This window comes from Impatiens glandulifera, chromosome 4 (genome assembly GCF_907164915.1).
Source record: "Impatiens glandulifera chromosome 4, dImpGla2.1, whole genome shotgun sequence".
In the NCBI taxonomy this organism is placed as follows: domain Eukaryota; kingdom Viridiplantae; phylum Streptophyta; class Magnoliopsida; order Ericales; family Balsaminaceae; genus Impatiens; species Impatiens glandulifera.
In genome coordinates, this window is record NC_061865.1 from 14,271,624 (window position 1) to 14,284,919 (window position 13,296).

Below are 13,296 nucleotides of genomic sequence, written 5' to 3' on the forward strand. Positions count from 1 at the left end.
AGTTTAGACCAAAAAATTACAAAAAATCAAATAAAATATGAAATGAATATTGAAAGTTATATAGTTAACTTTCATAAATAACTATCAAAATCGAGAGAATTTAAAATATCTCTCGGTCCTGACCTTAAACAGAGGTTTTAATGAAGGGTCAAAAGCGATAATTTCTAATAAATTTTCGCTTTTGACCTTTTCCAATTTTTTTTAACAAATGGTCAAAAGCCAAAATTTATTAGAAAATTTTCGCAATTACCTCTTCCCAACACATAGAAATTTCCAGATTTTTTTTTAGGAGGATTAAAAGCGAAAGTTTATTATAAAACTTACGCAATTACCCTTTCGTCAAAAAGCGAGAGTTTTCCAATAAACTTTCACAATTACCAATTTTAAAAAAAGTTAAAACCGAGGGTTCTTTTAATAACCTTCGCAATTACCATATTTTTTTCATTTTTTGACAACAGTTTAATCGAAAATGTTCAATAAATTTCTCAAATAAAGGCAAACCAATACATATAGAAAAAACATTCATAAACCACATTAATAAACCAAAAGATAATTATAATTCATAAGTCTAAACAAAGGTCAAAACGTACCCGTCAATTGTTTTAGTGATGCTTTCTCAAGTTTGCGTATATCCTTTTCTTGCAGCAAATGAGATGAAATTGTCAAATTTGAAGTTGTTTATCTTCGGTTCAATAAAGAGTTTTTGTAAACTGATATTTTATTTTGAGACACTCTTAAAGATATTCTTCTTTGATTTGTACGAGTTTCTCATTATTTTGACCAATTATCACATGACATAATCTTTTCTGGCAATGTTTATCAACTCATAGGTAAGACAAACTTTAATGTCAGTTCAAACTTTTTGGTAAAAGTAATTCCGACACAGCATGATTAATTTGTCCGGCTTGTTCTAATTCTCCACTCATCATTATGGAACTTAAACGCGATTATATTTAGATTCACCCTAAAAAAATAAAAATTGTTGGATTTTTTGTTAAAATTTTAATTTTACAAATTTATAATATTATTTAATATCTAAATTCTCGTTTAACTTATTAATTTTTTTTAAATTTTATTTTATATTATTTGTAAATCAATATTTTATATGTATCAACTTATTTGAATTAATGAGAATTAATTTCTTAAAAAAAAATTTAGTATTTTAGATTAGTTTATGTTAAGCCATATGCATAACATTAAATTTTAATCATAATCTATATATATATATATAATGATGCTTAATTTTTAAAGTGTCCGGATTGCCGGGTCGAGAGCTGTGGTTAATTTGGATACTTGGGTCGGATTGTGGGTTTACCCGTTTTTAAATTTAAAACGGTTAAAAATAAAATTAAAAATGCTAGAAGTATGTTTCGAACTTGCAACCTAACAAAACAAGTACAACTTTTTAACCAACTAGGCTACAAAGACTTTATATTTTAAATTCAACACCAAATTTGATAAACGCGGGACGTTTTAACATTAATATAAGTTCAACTTTTTAACTAACTAATCTATATATATATAATGATGCTTAATTTTTAAAGTGTCCGGATTGCCGGGTCGAGAGCTGTGGTTAATTTGGATACTTGGGTCGGATTGTGGGTTTACCCGTTTTTAAATTTAAAACGGTTAAAAATAAAATTAAAAATGCTAGAGGTATGTTTCGAACTTGCAACCTAACAAAACAAGTACAACTCTTTAACCAACTAAACTACAAAGACTTTATATTTTAAATTCAACACCAAATTTGATAAACGCGGGACGTTTTAACATTAATATAAGTTCAACTTTTTAACTAACTAATCTATATATATATAATGATGCTTAATTTTTAAAGTGTCCGGATTGCCAGGTCGAGAGCTGTGGTTAATTTGGATACTTGGGTCGGATTGTGGGTTTACCCGTTTTTAAATTTAAAACGGTTAAAAATAAAATTAAAAATGCTAGAGGTATGTTTCGAACTTGCAACCTAACAAAACAAGTACAACTCTTTAACCAACTAGGCTACAAAGACTTTATATTTTAAATTCAACACCAAATTTGATAAACGCGGGACGTTTTAACATTAATATAAGTTCAACTTTTTAACTAACTAATCTATATATATATAATGATGCTTAATTTTTAAAGTGTCCGGATTGCCGGGTCGAGAGCTGTGGTTAATTTGGATACTTAGGTCGGATTGTGGGTTTACCCGTTTTTAAATTTAAAACGGTTAAAAATAAAATTAAAAATGCTAGAGGTATGTTACCCGTTTTTAAATTTAAAACGGTTAAAAATAAAATTAAAAATGCTAGAGGTATGTTTCGAACTTGCAACTTAATAAAACAAGTACAACTCTTTAACCAACTAGGCTACAAAGACTTTATATTTTAAATTCAACACCAAATTTGATAAACGCGGGACGTTTTAACATTAATATAAGTTCAACTTTTTAACTAACTAATCTATATATATATAATGATGCTTAATTTTTAAAGTGTCCGGATTGCCGGGTCGAGAGCTGTGGTTAATTTGGATACTTAGGTCGGATTGTGGGTTTACCTGTTTTTAAATTTAAAACGGTTAAAAATAAAATTAAAAATGCTAGAGGTATGTTACCCGTTTTTAAATTTAAAACGGTTAAAAATAAAATTAAAAATGCTAGAGGTATGTTTCGAACTTGCAACTTAATAAAACAAGTACAACTCTTTAACCAACTAGGCTACAAAGACTTTATATTTTAAATTCAACACCAAATTTGATAAACGCGGGACGTTTTAACATTAATATAAGTTCAACTTTTTAACTAACTAATCTATATATATATAATGATGCTTAATTTTTAAAGTGTCCGGATTGCCGGGTCGAGAGCTGTGGTTAATTTGGATACTTAGGTCGGATTGTGGGTTTACCCGTTTTTAAATTTAAAACGGTTAAAAATAAAATTAAAAATGCTAGAGGTATGTTACCCGTTTTTAAATTTAAAACGGTTAAAAATAAAATTAAAAATGCTAGAGGTATGTTTTGAACTTGCAACCTAACAAAACAAGTACAACTCTTTAACCAACTAGGCTACAAAGACTTTATATTTTAAATTCAACACCAAATTTGATAAACGCGGGACGTTTTAACATTAATATAAGTTCAACTTTTTAACTAACTAATCTATATATATATAATGATGCTTAATTTTTAAAGTGTCCGGATTGCCGGGTCGAGAGCTGTGGTTAATTTGGATACTTGGGTCGGATTGTGGGTTTACCCGTTTTTAAATTTAAAACGGTTAAAAATAAAATTAAAAATGCTAGAGGTATGTTTCGAACTTGCAACCTAACAAAACAAGTACAACTCTTTAACCAACTAGAGTACAATGACTTTATATATTAAATTCAAACACCAAATTTGATAAATGCGAGACGTTTTAATATTAATATAAGTTCAACTTTTTAACTAACTAATATATAATGATGTTGAGTAAATGGATACTTGGGTCAGATTATGTGTTGACCCACCCATAAATTTAAAACGGTTAAAAATAAAATTAAAAATGTTATCCGTAATTTTTTTCACGGTTTTTATATTATTACTCGTGCAAATGCACGGGCTAAATGCTAGTAAAAACTAATAGTAAAGATTGGACGAAGACTCTAAATATATATCCAGGAACGACCCAAGAATTCACGTTAGGTTGGGCTTAAATTTTGTATAATAAATTATATATTAAAAGAAAACGTTATATTATAATATTTATATAACATAATCTTTAACGTATTTTAAAACATAAAATTCATTTATAATAAATATATATATATATATATATATATTCTTAGATAAATCACGTATAATATAGAGTATCAAAGAGTCGGTAAAAAGATCATTCTCTAATTTTTTGCCACGTTCCGTCTTCACATTTTCATTACTGAAAATATTTTCTCCGTAGTAGTAAAAATTGTAGTATTAAAACTAAATAAATAATTTATTAAAAAATTTATATTAAAATTAAAAAATATATATATAAAAAAGTTAAATAACGTTGACATTAAAATTTTTCAAAATTATAATATTTAATCCAAAATAATAAAATTAAATTAGTTATAAACATAATAAAGTTAACTAATACATAAACTAAGAAATATATATTAGAAAAGATAATTAAAAGAAGAAAAAAATGATGAGATGTTATTTATTTTGGGAATTAGAACAATAAATATAAAAAAAATTAAATAAAATTAATTAAATAATTTAGAATTAGTATAATATTAAATTAGTGAAATAAAATTTAAATTGTTCTAGAGAAGTGAGATATGGGGATTTAAGATTTTTTATTTTATTATACATATATAATTAGGGTAGGGTAGGGTAAGGTAGGATAGGATAGGTAGGATAGGGTAGGGTTGGGTAATATAGGGCTTAAGCTCACCTCAGCCCTAGAACATATGTCCTCAGCCCTAGAACATATGTCCCTATATATATATATATATATATAAATATAAAAGTATGGTTAAAATGAAAGCAACGAAATTGCTAAATTATAGTGTGAGACAAATGAAAGCTATAATATTATATATAGATTGCTATCCTTCATAGTGTGGAGGAGGTTTTTTAATGCGATATTTTCAGCATGCAATCCTTTCAGACAGGGAGGGGACAAAACTGTAATTTTTTTTTTTTTTAAAATGAATGTTTTTTTCCTTTCATCCACGTGTAAGGGTACCGTATGAGACCTATCCCCACTCCAATTGAATAATATAATACTTCAGTTTTTAGGTGGAATGATTTATGAGGAAGTTTACATCCTATATATAATAAATAATTCACAATAAATATATATATATATATATATATATATATATATATATATATATATATATATATATATATATATATATATATATATATAAAGTTAATTAAATTGTATTATGTATTATATGTTATAAAAAATAAGTTTTTGTTTGGATTAATTTAAAAAGTAAAGAGTGATAATTTTAAGGATGTATAGATTATTTTGGTAAAATACTTTAAAAAATATTAATATATAATGATAAAATAAAAAATAGAAAATATTTTAATATTTTAATTAATAAATTAAGTGATTTAATTAATGAAAGAGTGGTATGATATTTTTTAGACTCAATTCATTTTATATAAAATTAACACAACTCCACACTATTTAATTTATGAGGAAATGTTTTGACCATAAAATCATAATAATGTTTTTGGTCATATAGGAAATGTTAATATAAAAATCAAATAATATAAATATATTTATCATTCTGTCCCATTTTATTTTGAGATTAGTTTTACTACTATTTTTTACCTGTTCACTTTTGAACAATTTATGTGTACACCATTTAAACCATATGTCTTAAAAAAAATGGTATATAATAAAATTATATAATTTTTTTTAATATAATATATTGAAAATTTATATTATTATCAAAAAAATAGATTTAAAACTCTTATAAAATATAATGAATGAATAAATAAATATATTAGTGATTTTATATATTTAATTGTGTTTATAGTGTTCGAGGCATAATACGAAAGAAATCGGGACGAGTCATGGCGGGGACATAAATACCATCCCCGCCCATCTCAGGTCATCAACCGGTCAAACCAGAAAAAAAATTGTTCAAACGCAGTAATTGAGTTCGGTTACTACGGGACCTTAATTTTGTGTATGACTGTGTGTGTGGTTGTTTTCAATTTTATTTTATGCGTTATTTTTTTATTTAGACCTAAACAAAAATAAAGAATCAATGAATGAATATATATATATATATTAGAAATTTTTTAAATTAATATTCGGTAAATTAATAAACTTTCTAAAATAATAAATTAGATAGGTCCAGACTTATGCAAATGTAAAAATTGAAAAACTCGATAAAATTAAGATAATATTTTTTCGACAGATCCTTTATTAAAATTATTTTTGGTACTAAGATAAATTAATAATTAATAAAAATTGAAAAAATATATTACAGTATATTGCAATATGATTCAATAATTATAATGTATTCACATGTGTTCCTCTTGTTTATATTTAAAGTAATATTTCAAAAGAAATAAACAGTGATAAGTTTGGAAATTTAATGTTCTCTATAATATAATTCTAATATGCATAAGCTAAATTGTTAAGTGGTGCACAATATTTTTTTTATAATTTTATCTGCAGTAGATGTCAAATAATTATAATTTTTAAATAGGCTCAGTTGTAAAAATAAAATTAATATTATTAATAATAATAATAAATTATTAATTTCCAAGGTACCTTTTAGGGCATCTTCATCCGGACGCCAAATGCAAATGCAAACGCAAATGCAAACGCAAATTTTGCTCTAACCGGACACCAAACGCAATCCCATAATGGGAATTCACACTCTCTTCAAAAAAACCCATATATACATTATCACTATTATTTACACCATTTTTTGTCATTTTTAAAAAATGACCCTTAGACTTATTTTTTTAATAACTTTTAATTTCTATTCATATAAATTAATTCTTAAACTTATATTTTTTATTTTTAAAATAGAAAATTATAATATTTTTTAAATGTATAATTAAATTATTAAATTTATTATACTTGAAATTTTATCAAATTTATTTTATATTTTTACGTTATATTTGATAACTTAAATTTTATAAATTATAAATTTCTAATTATAAATTATACAAATAAATATAGAAAATACTTAATATATTTTAATATAATATGTTTGTTTATTTAATTGTATTATTTAATTATTTTGTTGTTTATGAATTATTGATATATATATTTAATTTATTTTTAATATTATTAAATGAATGAAAAAAAAAGATTGAGATTAAATATGTAAAATTGATAAATATATAGATAATATTAATAAGGTTAAAAAGTTAATGTAAGAAAATAATATTCTAAAAATATTCTTTTGGGTTTGAAAATGAGTTTTTGGGTTGAAAATGAATTACTGTTTGATGTGACGTTAACTGCATTTTAGGTTTTAGAATGGTTTTATGGGTTGGAGATGGTCTTGTCACCACTTATTCCACATACAAAGTACAAGTCCTCTACGAACTTGTTAAGAAAATACTTATTATTATTATTATTATTATATATCTTCAAGCTAATTAATGACTTCTAAAACACACTAGAATATAAATATTATTGACTTTATTAAATGAAAATACATTTTTTTATTGTCAATATTCTCTCAATGATGTGTTGTTGGGTCATCGGATGGAATCAAACTATGTCATATGTTTTCATTGCAAGCTAAAGACCGGAATACATATCATTAATCATGTTTGAAATCTATTATTTTATTAAAATCACGATTTAATTGAAAATTTCATAAATTAAATTTTTGTTATCAAGATTCAAATTGTAATTTTTGAATTATAATTCAAATATTTAGTTTAATTTGGTATAAAATAATTATTTTCAGAATTATAATATATTAAAATGTGATATTTGATCCATTTACAAACCTAACCAATTTATAATATTTTTTACTGATTCAAATGAAGAAATGTAAACCCATATAGCCTGATTATTTGTATATTAATATTTCAAATTAATTGTTTATTTTTTCTTTTTGGTTTTTATCCTTTACAGATCAAATATATATAGAATACAATTTAAATTTTCAAAGTAGTGAGGTGATCATATTTAATATGCATGTTTGAATCTACTTCTTTCAATAATTTCAATCACTTTAATTAAGTATTATTTTCTCCTTCCATTATCTCTAATTTTTGTTATACTATTAATATATTTGTGTGGTTTGTTAAGTTCATTAAATACATTTTTTTTTAGTTTTGCAACAGTAAAACTATGGATCTTTTTAGAAATTAAACCTGTAACAAATCAGTTTCCAAATCATCTATGACGAACAACAGATTTATCAAAAACTGAAATAGCACAAAGTAATAAACAACAACACAATATACGTGGTTCGGTCAAAACCGACCTACGTCCACGGGACTAAATCAAAGAAATGTCAATAGTAGAAACTTACATACCCTGCTCTCAAATGAAAGAAGTGATTACACTAGGAATGATTGGACTATTACACAATCAAAAGCTCCCCCAATCTTTCTCTCTAGATCAGCCAAAGAACAAGAAGGAAACCAGAAAACCAGAAACCAGAAAACCCTAGATCTGTTCACTCACTCTCAACCTTATTATATTATGAGAAAAATACTAATAAAAAGTATTTATACTCTAACCCGTTTTCATAACAGAAAACCCTAACCCGTTTACCCAGAATTTAAAATCCGCCCGCAATGGCAAGGAACACGTCAACAATTCTCCCCCTTCCGAGTCATGGGAGAATGTTTCTATAAACATTCATCATCACGACGCTCCTGCCAGAACGCTTTGGCAAAACTTATCTTATGTTTGCCTCTTGGCAAACCATTTGTCATCATATTTGACCCGTTCTCATCTGTATGCACTTTCTCCAAGTATAACTCCTTCTTCTCGAGCACTTCGCGGATCCAATGGTACCTTCTTTAGATGTGTGTTGAACGTGAATGGAAACTTGGATTATTGCTCACATGTATATCACTTAGTGAGTAACTAAACACCATAAACCTGTCTTGTGCAATGCCTATTTCTTTCAACAATTCTTTCATCCATCTCATTTCCTTATAACATTTAGTAATGGCAATATATTCAGCTTCTATAGTAGACAAAACAACACATTTCTGTAGACGAGACTGCCATGATACAACTCCTCCTCCAAAGGTAAACAAATACCCTGAAGTTGATCTAATTGTGTCAATATCACCACTCATATCTGAATCAGAAAGCGTTTCAACTTGTGACTTTCCAGTACCATAACATAAAGCGTATTTGGAGGTCCCTCGAAGATATCTCATTAACCACTTAACCGCTTTCCACTGTGTCTTACCGGGATTTGAAAGGAAACGACTAACTACTCCAACCACATGAGCTATATCTGGTCTTGCACAGACCATTGCATACATCAGACTGCATATTGCTGAAGCATATAGAACACTGCATATTTCTTGTCTTTCCTCTTCATCCTTGGGAAACATTATCTTGTTTATTTTCAAGTGTGTATCCAATGGACAAGCAATTGGCTTTGCCTTGTCCATACAGAATCGTTTTAGAATCTTCTCAATATATCTCTCTTAAGACAACCATAGCATTTTCTTCACCCGATCACGAATGACCTGCATTCCAAGAATTTGTCTTGCTTGACCCAAGTCTTTCATCTCAAAAGACTTAGCCAAATCTTTTTTCAACTTGGCAATCTTGAGTTTGTTTCTCCCTACAATCAACATGTCATCAACATACATAAGAAGTATAATAAAACCATTAGAAGCAAACTTTTGCACAAAGACACAATGATCTATAGACGTCTTCATGTACCCATAGATGGTCATGAACGACTCAAACTTAAGATACCACTGTGGTATTTTCTTCAAACCGTACAGACTTTTGACAAGTTTGCACACTTTGCTTTCATCACCTTTCTTATTGTAACCTTGAGGTTGCTCCATATAAATATCTTCATCCAAATCACCGTGGCGAAATGCAGTATTGACATCAAGTTGTTCAACCTCAAGATCCATATAAGAAGTTAGACCTAACTGCACCCGGATGGAAGTCATCTTCACTACCGGTGAGAAAATCTCATCATAATCAATTCCATGCCTCTAGCCAAAACCTTTGACAACTAGTCTAGCCTTGTATCTTGGCTTGTTATCATCACCTTTTTGCTTGATCTTGTACACCCATTTATTTTGTAATACTTTTATGTTCTTTAGTCTTTTAACCAGTTCATATGTGTCATTTTTTAGCAATGACTTCATCTCTTCATTCATGGAAACTAACCATTCTTCTTTATGAGCATCCTCAAGAGCCTCCTTATAGCATATAGGCTCTCCACAATCAGTTAGAAGGACATACTATGTAGAAGGGTATATAGAACTTGATCTTTTCTCCCTAATAGATCTCCTAAGTACCTCTATTTGTTGATTTTGTTGATTTCCATCTTCTTGTTGAACTTCAAAATCAGCCTCAATATTATCACCAGGATCACTTTCTGTATCATTACCATGGCCTACAACTTGATCTTGAGGAACATTATCATCACTATCTGAGTCTGAAACTACATGTGGCCTTGTCTCCTCAATATCATGAGACAACTCAAGACCAGAAAGATCACGTATGTATGCATCAAGTTTTTCACCATTTTCAAAATTCTCAATAGTCTGATCTTCTAGGAATACCACATCTCATCTTCTCAAACCTTCTTGTCAACTGAGTCATAACACCTGTATCCCCACTTTTCATCACCATAACCCAAAAAATGCATTGTCTGGTTTTTGCATCTAGCTTAGACCTCTCATCTTTTAGACAACAAGCACAATAAGTCTGCAACCAAAAACACGTAAATAGTCATAATTAACATCTTTATCTGACTAGACGCTTTCTCACATTTATTATTCAATGGCTTCGAGGGAGAACGATTGATAACATACACTGTAGTGCTCATGGCTTCAGCCTAGAAATACTCCGCATCCATTCCAACATTGTTTTGTTCATCCTCTCTGCTGCACCATTTTTTTGTGGAGTCTTGGGCACAGTTTGTTCATGTCGAATACCCTACTTTTTGCAATAATTATCAAATGAGCCTATGTACTCTCCCACGTTATTTGACCGCACCCTCATCAGTTTTCTTCCTATCTCTCTTTCAACCAGCTTGTGAAAGACCTCAAAATTTGTTGCAACCTCATCCTTGAACTTTATAGCATAGGCCCAAACCTTCCTAGATGCATCATCTATGAAGGTTACAAAATAAGAAGCACCGCCTATGGATTTAACCTTCATAGGACCACAAACATATGTATGAACCAATTCAAAGAAATTTTTTCAGTTCCACTTTCGACTTACTGAAGGAGACTTTGTTCTGTTTACCCTTTAAGCAATGCTCACAATTTTCAAGATGAGCATCATTGAGATTCAGAAACTCATTCCTCTTGATTAAAACATTCAACCCCTTTTCACTAATGTGACCTAGTCTCTTGTACCATAACTCAGAAGATGACTCCATCATGACAGAATATGCTACATCATAGACAATTTTCAAATGTGTCTTATATAAGGAACAACATTTCTTACCACGTGAAACAACCAATGAACCCTTGCTTAGCTTCCATGCTTCACCACTAAAAACATTATGGTAGCCTCCATCATCGAGCTTACCTTCTGAAATCAAATTCATCCTCAAATCAAGAACATGTCTCATATCTCTCAATGTCAGGAAACAACCAATGTTTGTCTCGATTCTAACATCACCAAGACCAACTATCTTGGACACACCACTGTTACTCATGGGAATCTCACCATAATCACCAGATTTGTAGGACTGGAAGTAACCTTTGTGTGGAGTAATATGGAATGAGGCACATGTGTCAACAATCCATGATGTTTCATTTGAAGATGTGCTAAGACATGAGTCTTGACAGTTAGAAGCATATGTCAGTTCATCATCTGAAGCATAAGTAGATGTATTTGCACTCTGTTCTTTTTTTTCTCTGGGCTTCACCGTACCCTTCGCTTTATCATTTTTAAATTTCCAGCACTCGTTTTTCCAATGACCCATTTTTCCATAGTAATGGCAAGCACCATCCTTCTTTGGAGCTCTAGACTTGCTTCTAGACTTGCCATTGCTCAAATGACTTCTATTATCCTTTGATTTTCCTCTATCAGTCAACAACATATCAGACTTAGAGGGTTTATCCTTCTTTCGATTCTCCTCATCAAGTAAGAAACTGGTAACAAATGTCATGTTGACTTTACCATTTGGTGTTGAGTTGCTGAGTGATAATAAATGTCTCCCAACTTGCAAACAAAGATCCAAGGACTAAAAGTTCTTGCACCTCATCATCAAATTTTATCTTCATACTACTCAGTTAATTCAAAATATTTTGAAATTCATTCAAGTGCTCTGCAATTAATTTATTATCAATGTACTTCAGATTCACCAGTCTTCGTACTAATGTTGTTTATTCCCTGCTGACCTCCTAACGTAGAGAGCTTCAAGTTTGCTCCACACACCATATGTCGTAGTCTCGTTCTCAACATTATGCACAACATTTACACATACCCAGGAACGAATAAAGCTGCAGATCTTTCTATCTATCTTTTTTCAATCAGCCTCTTTTGTAGTCTTAGGTCTAACACCCTTATTTTCAATTGCTTCATTCAAATCATCTGAAACTAACAGATCACTAATCATCAGTTTCCATTGTCTGTAGTTTGTACCATTCAGACTCACCATATCAGGTCTAGATTTCTCCATTATTATTGCCTTGACAACTAACAAAAACCACAACAAAGAAATCAGTTGATCTCCTTTTTGAATTTCGTCAAGTAACCAGCAGAGCACTCTACTCCAATGTTAAAACAAATAACCAATTAATACTTCTCTGATACCACTGTTGAGTTTTGCAACAGCAAAACTATACGGATATTCTTAGAAATCAAACTTGTAACAAATCAGTTTCCAAATCGTCTATGATGAACAACAGATTTACCAAGAACTGAAATAGCACAAAGCAATAAACGACAACACAATATACGTGGTTCGGTGAAAATTGACCTACGTCCACGGGATGGATAAGTTTCACTAAATCAAAGAAATGTTAATAGTAGAAACTTACATGCCCTACTCTCAAATGAAATAAGTGATTAAACTAGAAATGGTTGGACTACTCCACAATCAAAAGCTCCCCTAATCTTTCTCTCTGGATCAGCCAAAGAACAAGAAGAAAACCAGAAAACCAGAGAACCCTAGATCTTTTCACTCTCTCTCAACCTTACTATATTATGAGAAAAATACAAAAAAAAAGTATTTATACTCTAACCCGTTTTCATAACAGAAAACTCTGAACCGTTTACTTGGAATTTAAAACCCGCCTACAATGGCAATGAACACCTCAACATTTTTTACATTACTCAAAACTTAATGGGTTTATATTTTCTATGAATAGTGTGAATGGTTGTTCAATTTAACTCTTCAAATAAGTATAAAGACTTGTATAGGGAATTATTTATTTATTATAGTTTGTAAACTTCCTAACAAATCATTCCACCTAAACAATGGCAATTACTTTATAATATACGGGTTTATTTGATGTGGATTTCATTGGAAACAATCAAATAATTTCAAAATTAATATCCTTAATATAAAATTTAAAAAAGAGTAGCTTATTCAATTGAAGTTTGAAGAGTATAAATAGAAGGGTGTGTAAACCATTCATTATTGTGTCTACCAAAGTTTTTTAAGAGAA